Source organism: Macaca mulatta, chromosome 5, assembly GCF_049350105.2.
Source record: "Macaca mulatta isolate MMU2019108-1 chromosome 5, T2T-MMU8v2.0, whole genome shotgun sequence".
In the NCBI taxonomy this organism is placed as follows: Eukaryota; Metazoa; Chordata; class Mammalia; order Primates; family Cercopithecidae; genus Macaca; species Macaca mulatta.
Window position 1 is genome coordinate 143,948,080 of NC_133410.1, and position 14,250 is coordinate 143,962,329.

Sequence of the window (14,250 nt, forward strand, 5' to 3'; positions counted from 1 at the left end):
AATTACTAACATTCAGATGACTCTCCTTAGCTGAATTATTTCTGATTTCATGACCAATTATTAAAGAAGTTGTAGATGTCTCTACCAGAAGTTACCTTATAATTGGATGTCATTTATTCTTATTTGGCAATCTTACTTTACAATCAGGGCTTTATTAAATTCTAAATTTTATCATATTTTAATTCTTACCTTAATAACACACTATCATCAATTTTTATGTTGCATAATCACTTTTTTCTTATCTAATTATCAGAAATAAAAAAGTGTGAACATTATTTTCACATATGTAAAGATACTGATACATGTAATAACAATGAGATGAAGTGGTAACAGGCGTGCCATAGGAGAATGCTGTAGTGTTTAAGGGACTCTAGATATATGTATCCAGCAATCCTGTTGTCAGGCCTCTGAGCCCAAGCTAAGCTATCATATCCCCTGTGAACTGTATGTATACATTCAGATGGCGTGAAGCAACTGAAGATCCACAAAAGAAGTGAAAATAGCCGTAACTGATGACATTCCACCATTGTGATTTGTTTCTGCCCCACCCTAACTGATCAATGTACTTTGTAATCTCCCCCACCCTTAAGAAGCTTCTTTATAATCTTCCCCACCCTTAAGAAGGTTCTTTGTAATTCTCCCCACCCTTGAGAATGTACTTTGTGAGATCCACCCCCTGCCCACAAAACATTGCTCCTAACTCCACCACCTATCCCAAAACCTATAAGAACTAATGATAATCCCACCACCCTTGCTGACTCTTTTTTTTTGGGGACTCAGCCCTCTGCACTCAGGTGAAATAAACAGCCTTGTTGCTCACACAAAGCCTGTTTGGTGGTCTCTTCACACAGACGCGTGAGACACCTGTAACAAGTCCTAAAATATAAAGTAGAAAGTAAGAGATATTTATAGTGGTCTACAGTCTAGCATCTCTTTCTCTCATGAGCCCATCTGATTATGACCAGCAATTCACACGTCTCTATATACATGAATCCCAAATTAAAGTCCTGGGCCACACATGCAAAAGCAAAACCTCTACAGGTATTCAAGTAAAAAAAAACACCGTCATATTCACATTTTTAGTATGAAACATAATACACTCAAACACACATATGCAAATGTATATATATATACTTTAAGACAGAATCTTGCTCTGTTGCTTAGGCTGGAGTGCAGTGGTTTGATTATGGCTCACTTCAGGCGCAACCTCATAGCTCAAGTGATCCTCCCACCTCAACCTCCAAGTAGCTGGGACTACAGACACATGCCACCATGTCTTGATAATTTTTTAATTTTTTGTGGAGACAATATATCACTATGTTGTCCAGACTGGTATCCAACTCCTGAGTTCAAGCAATCCTCCTGCCCCCACCTCCCAAAATGCTGAAATTACAGGCATGAACCATATATAAATATTTCAATAATATATTAATTTATTATATATGTAGAGAGAGAGAGATAAAGCAGTGTTTATGTTCCTTTGAAGGTATAAAAGAAAAATAAACTCTAAACTCACTGTGCTAAAGGGAAATTTAAGCTTGGATACAAAAAAAACTACCTTGCTTTTGCTCTTGAATGGATAGCTATAATTTCAGATACTTAATTTATCTTCTGTAACATACAGAGTTAGACGAAAGCATAATTGACTCCCATACTACTCCCTTCTTTTCACATGTAAAATGTAGATTCAATGAGCACTAATCAGTTCCTTTATGAGAATGCAACCACTAGTCTCATTGCCTACCCTCTCTCCTTTTGTTTTCTTCCTTTTCTGCTTGTTATTTTCCCTTTAAGCATTGAAGTTTCCAAGCCCTCTTTGGAAAAAGCACAGGTTAGAGATTCCACTGCACTTTGTGTTTCTTTCTTCCTGGGTGCATCCTTAATCTTGGCAAAATAAACCTCTAATCAATTGAAATCTGTCTCTGTCACCTTTTAGTTTACATTTTGGTAACTGGAAAGAGATTCTCAGAGTTTAGTTTGGCCCTTGGTCTGCAGTAATTTTCCTATTGGGTCCTGGTACCAGGTGGAGCTCTTTATCAATCTGACTCGATGGTGGGCTGAGGGCCAGGAACTTCTCCCTCCAGAGAGTATTAATCTTCCAATTATTTTTTGGTTGAGATCTGAGGTTCATTCTGCTGGAGAACTCCTTTTCTGGGAGTATCTTTAATGGTGGAGAGCAGTCTTCAACTTGGGCCTTATTTACAGGTAAGGAGCAGGTTTGGGGCATTGTTTGGGGATTGAATAGCTGAAAGTCAAGATTTACTTTCAGCTGGTTATAACTTCTGAGAGATGTTGGCCATATGTAAAGTACATGATCATTCCTTTTGCTTTTTTGGTTTAGTTCATCTTCTGTTAGATTTGACCAACTTTTGGCCCCTCTGATATCTTCTGGAAAACTTGCAGCTGCAGGAAGTCAAGTTCCACCTAAAAAACCCTGGCTGATTAAGAAAGATAAAGAATTTGACTATCTGAGGGGTTTTACTTACATAACCAGATGACCTTCCTAGACTTTCTCTCTGTGCTATTAATTTAAAGATTTTAGAGATCTCTTATTCTGAACAATTAATGAAAATAGCACATTTTAAAAGGACACACAATAGTGCAATAACTAGCCTTAAAAATTCTCTTGACTAAATTAAGAGCAAAAATATAACCTAAAACAGCTCTGGTAATTAAAATTTCTGTCATGGCTTACGTTTGCTACCTGATTAGGGAACACAAAGTCCACTCCACCTTATGATCTAATAGTTAAAATTCTGCACTTTCACTTTCATGGCATGGGTTTGATTCTTAATCGATTTTAAAAGTTAACAATTAAATATTTTATCAGAAACACAGAAACTTCAACTCAACTATCTTTTAGCTCACATAACTTTAGTAATCTTTCAATTGTCTTTATCCCAGCAAAAAATCTAATAAGAGACTTGAAAGTACTTTTTAAGAGCTCTATACTCAAAAGTTGGCTTCATAAAAATTGATATTTAGGCTATATAGTCTAAATATCAAATTTATTGAAATGTTTACAGAGAGAGAACAGAGGCCTTATACTCACTCTCTCTCTCTGTCTCTAAAACTAAATTTAACTCTTTTTAAGTCCCTGTTAGCCACATGTGCTCTCACTGTTTTCTTACTTATTTCTATTGGCCACTCTCCTTCCATTTGCTACTCTCTGTGCCACATTAGGAAACAACAGATATTCTAATAGCCTGAAATCCCTAAAGAAAAATCAGAGAAGGCATCACAGACTCCTTTTTGGAAGCCATTTCTTTGTTTACCTCAAGGAATCTCAAGGGTTGCAAATGGACAGTGTCCTCTCAGATCTAAAACTCTCCTCTCTTTTGCATTCCACTGTCTAATCTTTGTAGCTTTGTGGGGGATGAGGGGGAGAGGGTACTAGAAGTGAGTTTGCATTGTAAGAAAATTGATTTTGGTGTGTATAATGAGTGGAGAGTAGGCTGATCACACGGTGGGCTGATTGGTGTCCAGTTTCCCACCAGCCCCAGGGGAATGTCTTTGTAGCTAAATAAACTGTGAAAATGTTGTGTGGCCCAGTCTTCATGGCATTTCTTATTTTGAGAACTCAAGTGTTACAGGAAAGGGATCCCAAACCAGACCCCAAGAGAGGGTTCTTGGATCTCACACAAGAAAAACTTCAGGGTGAGTCTGCAGTGCAAAGCAAAAGCGAGTTTATTAAGAAAATAAAGTGGGGAAAGTAAAACTACTCCATAGACAGAGTAGGACGTTCGTGAAAGAAAGTGGAGGAACGTGTCCACCCTAGCTACAATGCTTGTATATATGGGGAGACATATTCTGCTACAAGGGTTTGTGATGATGGATTAATTGTCTTAATTACTATATTTTGCAAGAATCAATATTATTATCTTTAAAGCAAAATTAGGAATGCCTTTGTTCACCAGATATCAGGATATCAGGATATAAGGGCCAATTCAGGCCCTTAACCATAAACATCTAGAGGCTATGAATACCTAACTTTCTTGGAATGCAGCCCAGCAAGTCCCAGCCTCATTTTCTTAGCCTTCACTCAAGATGCAGTATCTCTGGTTTGAACTCCTCTGACACAAGTTTCAGTATGAGCTCTACTCTGAGGTCAATTGTCCAGTTAAAAGATAGACTGAATTAAAAGCACTTATCTAAATAAAATTGGTCTCCTTGAAAAATCCTATAATAAATTTATATGGTTTTTGGTTACCTTTCCATCCATTTTTTAAATCTTTCTCTGACACACCCAAAATTCTTAAAAAAGAAAAGCTTAAATTCTCTATCTCTGTACTTTTAGATGAAAATTTTCTATTACGTTTTACCTAAGAGTTATCCCTTTAGAAATGCAAATTTAGGATTGCCAAGCTAACAATCACCTAGAGCAATAAAGCAGGAAATTGGAAGAGACTGATAAAGTGGAGAGAGAAACTTTGAAAATTGGTAAATGAAGAATTTTATAATCTGTGAGATCTGCTTCTCAGTCTGTATCTCTATGTGTTCATACGTGTCATGTTTATGTGATATTTGACCACCACGATAAATAAAATAACGTATTAAATGGCTTTAAAAGTCAGCAGTTATATATTTTATCAAAAACATAGAAACTTCAACTCAAATGTTTTAGTTGACCTAACTTTAGCAATCTTTCAGAAACAAAGACACTTCAAAATTATTGGTGTAATAAAAGAGAAACATTTTCAAATTTAATCTTGACATTTTGTCTGAGTCCATTGGTTTATTGGTCAGATGCTGCCTCTTATAGATGTTTTAAGACTTGAAAGTTTGCTTCTGTAGTACTTTTGATACTTGCTTGTCTATAAACTTTTATTGTTAGATTTGAGCCTCTTGGGGTCATGATGAGGCCTAACTTCAGGGATTTTCCTTTGTTCTGGACCTTACATATGATATCTAATTAAAATTACTTGTTTAAAGATTTTTTTTTTTTTTACTAAAAATAAAAGTTATTATTACTATAATAAATAGTTAATATTTATATTTAGAACTACTATCCTACTGAACTCTTTCATGCCTATAGTCCTAGCACTTTGGGAAGCCAAGGTAGGCAGATTGCTTGAGCTCGGGAGTTCCAGATCAGCTTGGGCAACATGGCAAAATGGTGCCTCTACAAAAACTACAAAAAGTAGTTGGGTGTGGTGTGAACCTGTAGTTCCAGCTACTTGGGAGGCTGAGGTGGAAGGATTGCTTGAGCCCAGGAGGCAAGGGTTGCAGTGAGCCTAGATCATACCACTGCATTCTAGCCTGAGTGAGAGTGAGACTCTGTCTTAAACAAAACAAAAACCTACTAGATACAAGACAAAGAATTCTATGCACAAAATATAAAAAAAAGTAGGATGTGTTTTAGTAAAGGGTTTGTAAAAAGACATGCAGATATAGTCTTTCTTAAAGAGAAAATAATTTAATCTACTTTAATGACCTTTAAGGATTGTTTTAAATTGAAGAAATGACAAAAAATAATGGGTAAAACTTAATGGAGACAGAAAGGTGAAAAAAATTGTAAAAGATTGTAAGAAATTTATGGAAATCTTATCTTATGGCCAAATTTTTTGGTCAATTGTGTCTTTGACCATGGCTGTCTTAAGACTTTTGTCATCCACAGACCATTATTGTTTTACTTTGATACTTCTCAAAAAGCAGTTTATAATCAGCTGTTAGCTAAAATGTGGTTCATTAGGAAACGTCACTGAAAGGACTCTGACAGGTGCTCTCAAATGCAGGTTTCTGATAACCTTGGAGATTGTGTCATTAGAGAAAAATAAAATAAGTAGAAATAAAACTTCCAAGTGTCTTGTTGAAGAGCTGATGTGTTCACAAGGCTACTAATATCGCAAGGTTACCAATATCAAATGGAATGAATTAATTGCTATGGACTGAATAGAGGAATGACATAATATTCACGACTGTTTTTTGTTTGAAACATTGATGACTCTTTTCAGGTTGTTTTTCAGAGTTAAGAAAACTTTTTTTTCTATTAAGCTATTTAACAACTTTTTAACAATTCAGTAAAATATACTCTTCTGAGCAAAATTTAAACATATTTCTCCCTACCTGATTTTGCCAGATTTTGGAAATGTGGCAAATATAGTTTTTTGCATAATTTCTAGAAGAATCTGTTTTCTCTTGTAATAGGACCCAGTTGGAGACACTGGTAATTTTATAAAGGCTTTAACTGGAATGGCATATTTTCAAATATGAATAGACTGCTTTGAGGAATTGAAATTAACTGTATAGAGCTAATAAAAGTCCCTTGGAAACGCTGCCTTTATATCTTGTCTGTACAGTTTCTTCACAGAGTTCCTGATCTGCGGTAAGTAAAGAATGCCACTTTCCAACAGACCTAGAAACCTCAAGTTATTTGGGAACCTTGAGTAGAAAGGAATGCACACAAATCATACAAGTATTTGCAGACACAGATAAACTTTTAGCTGAGCTGAAGAAGCCTTTAAAAGTCTAATCTGAGATTCTTTATGAAAAAGCTTCAGCAAATTCAATTCAAAAGGAGTCCGTTGGTCAATAATTATTCTTGCTTCACTTTATGCAAATAATCAGGCCAAGTATAATAAGACTAAAACTTATTGTACAAATAAATTGGTCTTACTATGATTTGTCTTTGGTACAAATAGGGGACTAGAGAATGAAAAATTATATTTCAAAAGAAACTATAGCACCTGCTATTAGATTCTAACCTTGTCCATTGATTTTCAGTTTTTATTATTTGTCTACAATTTAGGCTGGATCCTGAATTCTTCCCTGGCTACAAGTGTTCAAACTAATGGTTTTCATTTTTTTTAATTCAATTTTTCTGACTTTTCATTTTTAGAAATCCTATCACTAGAAATTAAAACTGTGCTTTTCTCAAAGCCCTGAACACTGAAGCTAGACAACTTAACCTTTGAGAGAAAGAATGGCAAACACACAGACACACACAGACACACACACACACTACCTTTGTGCCTATCTATCGATGTTTGTAATTTTTCATAATATAGCTTGAATCGGTTTTGCAGCATTGCTTTCCCTTTGTTGTCATAATCTGGCCTTGGTCCCTTTTTCCCTCCTTTTATATTTTTCTTTCTTCTCTCTTTATTCCTCCCCATATTTCCATGGAACATGATTCTTCGCAACCTCCTAAGAATAAAACTTCCTAGCAATGTTAGTTGTTGCAGCAAAACCAGTAGTTCAGCTAAAACCAGGTTCTTGTCACACAACCAGGAAAATTTAGGCATACACACACATTGAAAGTCTAGTAGAGCAGGATTTCATTGGCCCAAAGGGGAAGAAAAGAAAAAAAAATACTCAGCAAAGCAAGATGGAGCCCTGCTAACAGCTCCCCCACCCCGACCCGGCGCCCCCGCCCCACCGCCCTTCCCCCGCCCCACCGCCCTTCCCCCGCCCCACCGCCCTTCCCCCGCCCCACCGCCCTTCCCCCGCCCCACTGTCCCCTGCCAACATTGCAGGTTGAATCCCAGGCCATCACACAGGAACTGAAGATGCCAGGCTCCTCACCCTGCCTGTGGCTCCACCCTGTTTCCTCAGTGCACATGTGGGCATGCTCAGACAAAAGTCCTGGATAGGTTCCCTCATCTGCACAAAAGCATCTGATGTAACCACTTGTTGGGTGGGTCTGAGATTCTCAGGGGACCCCTTTTATCTGCCTAGCATTTGTCTGTTTCATTACCCCTCTAAAGAAGTACATCTAACTGCCATTAAAATAAGGATAAGGAGGAAGATTGCTGTAACTCGTTTCTTCTGACAGGGGGTGCTGTTTTAGATAAAAGGCAGTCAGAGCTCCTTCAGAGGCCTTTCTAAGGGTTCCCAACAAAAGGGAGGCTCTGGTTGCATTTCAGGCTCTGGTTGCATTGTGAGGTTTGGATTTTGATGACCTGAAGGTGAGAAGAGACAAACCATGTTGTTAGAAAACATGTATCACAATGAAACAAAGAGTGGGTAATGACAGCTCAAAATCCCAAGGCCTTTTACCAATTTCCACAAAGATGAGGGCAACAAAAGCCTGGCTTGTTAAAAAAAAAAGTTTTACCCTTTTGCTGCCATGTCAGAATTCTGGGTTACTTTTCCCTAAGCCCAGTTGGAAGTCAACCAGTCTAAGCTTTGGGAAATTAACTCTTCCCAGTTTGAAGGATGTATATGAGGGGGATGTTCCATAGTACAGAGATGCAAATTCTTATCAGTGAAGAGAAGACAGAGAAAGAAAAAAGAAATTTTTTTTTTTTTTTTTTTTTTTTTTTTTTCCTGAGCAATCACAGATGTTCAGGATGCATTCAAAAAGGGTACAGACTAAAGATGAATGACTACTCATCTAGAAAGAGGGTAGCAAACATCCCTGGTTCTTTTCTCTTCCAAGCAAATATGCAGGGTAAGTGAGTGAGGGACAGTGCAGTGAAGCATTTGTCTTTCTTTCCTCCATCCTTGTATGCCCCAGCCCTGCTGAACACAACAGCATGCTATTGATGGGTGTAAACGTGGTTTTCACCAATGTTAAGAGAGGGGTCTAATGGGTGTGAATACCTGCTCTTACCCACATATGCCTTATCTCCCCCACTCTCAGTAGCCTTTGAATTCCCTAGATCTCACTTACGCCGTGGATAGCAGCATGGCCTTTATCCATGAATTTTTTTGTTGTTGTTGTTATAATCTGCATCTATATTCCTCAGATCTAGTTTTCTTTCCTAGGGCTTTGACCTGAAACTTCGAATTGAGTTTGGGACAAAAATGTGTCTCAGGGTGAGGATTGCATGGACTCCTTATCATAAGCTGAATGCTAAGGTGAAGCTGTGGAATTGAGTCCTCCTCCAACAAGGGAGAGAAAAGGATGTCTTGTGACACACCCAAATAACTGGTGGCTATAGTTATGCTTGCTAAGATTTGGGTGCATGTGGCTTGGCTTTGGTCTTGCTTTCCCAAAAAGGAATGCTCCGGGTGATGGGCATCCTGTTTATCCCCATCACCTGCCAGGATTTGCAGGATATTTGCTCAGAATTAGAATATTGATCCAGATTTTTACATCACCCATTCCTGTTGTTCTTTCTGAGCTGTTGCTGGAGATTGCTGGTTGGTTCACAGGAACAGAGTTAGTCTAACATGTAGGCAAAAAAAACAAAACAAAACAAAACAAAAAAAAAACCGAAAAACTAGTGAATCTAGAATCTAATGATGGTAAGGTTTGAAACATGATTTCTCTCTCTCTAGTCCTCATTTCTGTTAAAAACAAATCATGATGGGGCTTCTTTATTTGGAAAACAGATTTTAGTCTTATACTTGGCCTGATTATTTGCATAAACTGCAGCAAGAATAATTATTTCTACATAGGCTTTTTAGATTGGCTTTGATGGGACCTTGTTCCACAAGGAATCTCAGATAAGACCTTAAAGCTGAGCCCAGCCATGGGTTTGTACCCTCAAATACTTGTGAGTTGGGTAAACTCCTCTCTTCTTGAGGTCCCAAGAGCCTGTGGTTCCTGGACCTGTTGAAAGTGACATTCTTTACTCATGGCAGGTTAGGAACCCTGTACAGGGACTGTGTAGACAAGGGTATGAGGCCAGTTTTCCCACGAGGTTTTTATTGGCTCTGCAAGTTGACCTTGACTACTTGAAGGGAAGCATACCCTTCCAGTCAGAGCCTTGGTAAAACACCAGTTTCTTCAATTGCATCCTGTTGCAAAAGCAAATAAATTCTTACTGTGCTGATGCAAACAACTATATTTCCACAAGTTAAGAATACTCACAGATAGTTTCCAAATCCTAGGGGAACCAGGCAGAGAGAAACAAGCATGATTCAAATTTTGTTCACAGGAGTATAGCTTTTTCAATTATTAAAGACCATAAACAACTCAAAATAAGTTTCCTTGGCTCTCAAAAACAAAACAAAAATTAGCAATGTTTCAACCAAAAGTCAAAAAGATTACTTCAGCTTTCTATTAGTTCAGTGTATTTAGTTTGCTCTTGTTTTGCTTGATATTTGTGAACATTTCAGCTCTTAATTGTCCAGTACATTTTTCCTTTATTCCAATGTCATGATCTGCATGGTTATGAGAAACCTGTATTTGAGAGCACCTGTCAGAGTCCTATAGCTTATTATAGACCATCCATTGAAAAGGATCAAAACAAGACAACAATTGTCTGTGAATAACAAAATGTTCAGGGTAGTTACAGTCAGAAACACAATTGACAGATAAGTTTTGTTATCACTGTGGTTTACAATAACTTAACATAAAAACCTTAATTATGACTGATAGCATTTTCTTTAGACATTGGAATTATAGAAACCCCATGCAATTTTGGAAAATATATTACTATTATTCACCAAATACAACCTAAAGAAGATTGAACATCATTTTGGTTATTTCATACAACTAACCATATAAAAACTTCCCATTTAACTCTCTTTTGGATACTCCAGAGGCCCTCTGTAACATACAAAAGCCAGGCATTAGGAAAGAGTTTTGAAGTGGAACTTAGATTTTGGGAAGCCTCTTAAATATGTTGGAGGTTTAAAACAATTGATGTTATAAAACAGAATTCCAGTTTACCATAAGTTATTAATTTTGCCAAAATAATGACTCAGAAGTGTAAAAGGGCAAAAACCTTTTATAACTCTTTACAAATTTTGCTAAAGAGCAGATTAGTGCCAACAAACATTTATTGTACTTTTATTTCAATACTCAAGTTAGAGAAAAATCCTATAATACCCCTTTGAATTTAGTAAATATGTTCACACATACAGTTTTTGCAAGATTAATTTTTAGAATCTTTCCATCATTTGTTTAAACCTTCAACTTTATCTTATCTAATTCAAAACAATCCTTCAACCCTAGGCATAAATGTACATTTCCATGCCTTTTTATAATCTTTTACTAAAATCACATTTTACTATTCTTACAAATCACCCATGTAAATCTATTTCCAGTAGTCTGAATTACATATCATAATGTTATATAATGTTATAATGTTAAATGTTATAACCCCTATCAAATTTTAACTTTAACATAAATGTGGTAAGTTGTTTTTATTGTGTACAAGGTGTAGCCAAGGTTTGACTTCTTCTGGAATAATAAAGGCTTGATTAATTTCATATGTCATCAGGCCTTACATACTGTGAAAAAGGCAAGTCAATCAGTTCTAAAAACCAAAAAAGCAGTTTATAACCTTAAAATATTTAGCAAGCCTAGTGTCTGACCTGCATAATTTAGTTCACATATTGACATTTTGACAACACCTGCATTTCATCAATAATCTTTAAGTCTGTTTTGATTTCATAAAGGTAGTGTGGACCCAAAGAGTAAGCAGCAGCAAGATTTATTGTGATAAATAAAGCAGAAAGATAAAATAAAGCAGCAAGATAAAACCACAGCTTTTATCTTCCCTTTTAAATAATATTTGATCTAAGCATTTATCTTCATTTAGGCCAATTAATTAGCACTCTTTTTATAGACATCACACACACAGCACATATAAAACTATGTAGACAGGCAGAAAAAAAATCCATTGACTATAAGATTTTTCATTTGCCAACCTCTTTCTTAGATTATTGACTTCTCATGTATGCATTAAGAGTAGCAAGACCAAATGGAGAAAAAAAAATTGAGCCAACTGGATAAAAACTTTTCCAGCATAACAAGATCCAAGAAAGCATAAAGGTCTTTTAAATATACATATAACTTTGATATCCACTTTTAATTAAGCTGAATACTCTTTAAGAAAATCCTTTTAACTCTCTTATTACCTGACTTTAGGCCTGCCAAGCTGAGAGGTAAAGCCAGCTGGACTTTCTGGGTCGACTGGGGACTTGGAGAACTTTTCTGTCTAGCTAGAGGATTTTGAATGCACCAATCAGCACTCTGTAAAAATGTGCCAATCAGCGCTCTGTGTCTAGCTAATGCTTTGTAAACGCATCAATGAGCACTCTGTACAATGGACCAATCTGCAGGACATGGGCAGGGCCAAATAAGGAAATAAAAGCTGGCACCTGAGCCAGCAGCAGCAACCAGCTCAGGTCCCCTTCAACACTGTGGAAGCTTTGTTCTTTTGGTCTCCACAATAAATCTTGCTGTTGCTTGCTCTTTGGGTCCACACTACCTTTATGAGCTGTAGCTCTCACCGTAAGAGTCTGCAGCTTCATTCCTGAAGTCAGCGAGACCACAAACCCACCAGGAGGAACAAACAACTCTGGATGTGCCACCTTTAAGAGCTGTAACACTCACTCTGAAGGTCTGCAGCTTCACTCTTGAATTCAGCGACACCACGAATGCACCAGAAGGAAGAAACTCCGGAGACATCTGAACGTCTGAAGGAACAAACTCTGGACGCACCATCTTTAAGAACGGTAGCACTCACGTTGAGGGTCCGTGGCTTCATTCCTGAAGTCAGCAAGGCCAAGAACCCACTGGAAGGAACTGATTACAGATGCAAAGCGGCCAACATTTCTGGCTTTCAAACTTTAGTAAAGGCTCAGAGAAAGGAAAATCCAAGACTGTTTGTGAAGGGGAAGAGAATCAACAAGAAGCAAAAGGTCAAGCAGACATCAAACCAGAAAAAACACCTCATTTCCTAAGCCAGGATTGAACCCAGCTGCCATTGTAAAATGGCAGAGACTAAAAGCAGCATTGCCATGTGGTTATAGGTCATGCACCCAATAATGTAAAACAAGATGGAGGCCTACAGCAAAGCTTACTATTGACCATACAGAAACACATGCAAAACACACCAGATTGGCTACAGCTTAAGACAAAAACTCATGAAACATTTTTCATAATCAAAACTTTATAGAGAAAGTAAACAGTGATCCTTATCATTCCTAGCTTAGTAAAATATCTTCTAAAAAGAAAAAACAAACAAACAAATAAGCAAACAAACAAACAAAAAAAAAAACCTCTCACTTAAAAATTAACTTCTAACCTGGAGTATTGGGGGAACCTGCCCCCAATATTTCAACATAGGTTCTTTCTATTTTCCATAAGTGTCGGCCAACAGGGGTGACATCACATATTGGTAGGACCATGATGCCTGCCTGAGTCTCAGACCAGTAAGTTTTTATTAAGGGTTTCAAAAGGGGAGAGGGTGTAAGAACAGGGAGTAGGTACAAAGATCACATGTTTCAAAGGGTAAAAAAGCAGAACCACTAATAAGGGTCTAACAGAGATCACATGCTTCTGAGGGAACAGGACAAAGAGCAAAAGCAGAACCAATGATAAGAGTCCAACAAAGATCACAGGGCAAAGGGCAAAAGCAGAACCACTGATTAGGGTCTATGTTCAGTGGTGCACATATTGTCTTGATAAACATCTTAAACAACAGAAAACAGGGTTCAAGAGCAGAGAACTGGTATGAGCACAAACTTACCAGGGCTGAGTTTTCCCAGCCCTAGTAAGCCTGAGGGTTCTGCAGGAGACCAGGGCTTATCTCAGTCCTTATCTCAACTGCTCAAAACAGACTTCCCAGAGCAGCTGTTTATAGATCTTCTTTTCCCAGGGTATGCATTATTTTCCCAGGGTATTAATATTAATATTCCTTGATAGGAAAATAATTTAGTGAAATTTTTCCTACTTTTACGTCCATTTATAGGCTCTCTGCAAGGAGAAAAATATGGTTGTTTTTGCCCGACCCTGCAGGCAGTCAGACCTTATGGTTGTCTTCTGTTGTTCCATAAAAATCACTATTATTCTATTCTTTTTCAAGGTGCACTGATTTCATATTATTCAAACACACATGTTTTACAATCAATTTGTACAGTTAACACAATTATCACAGTGGTCCTGAGGTGATGTACATCCTCAGTTTACGAAGATAATAGGATTATGAGATTAACGACAGGCATATGAAATTATAAAAATATTATTTGAGAATTGATAAATGTCCATATTAAGATGAAATCACACAATTTATGTTCCTCTGCCATGGCCCCAGCCAGTCCCTCCATTTGGGATCCCTGACTTCCTGTAACACTAGTGGAGAAAAGAAAAAAGTTCAAAGGGCAGGACTGTATTAACTGCAGACAGGGTAGAGAAAAGGGAAAAAAAAAGTTTAAGGTGCAGGGTTGAGTCTGGGGAAGAACCTCTTATTCTTATGCAAATGAGTTCTTCCCACTGAGAGAGAAACTTAATAGCTGTCAGAAGGAACTGGACTTCTTGGATGGAAAAGGGGAAGATTCCATGGATGCATGGTGGGGAAGGCAGGTCAGTCACTGGGTATCCTTGAGCCATAAACCCAAGCCCCTGCT

General features: G+C 37.4%; 1 long non-coding RNA gene across 1 annotated transcript in view; it reads left to right on the forward strand.

The window, feature by feature from the left end:
- Positions 1-2,134: 2,134 nt before the first annotated feature.
- The window catches only part of LOC144340926 (uncharacterized), a 101,354-nt gene continuing 89,238 nt past the window's right edge, over positions 2,135-14,250 (forward strand). The window contains exon 1 of the long non-coding RNA XR_013417473.1: positions 2,135-2,205. This is a non-coding gene — a long non-coding RNA (uncharacterized LOC144340926). The remainder of the gene's footprint in view (positions 2,206-14,250) is intronic.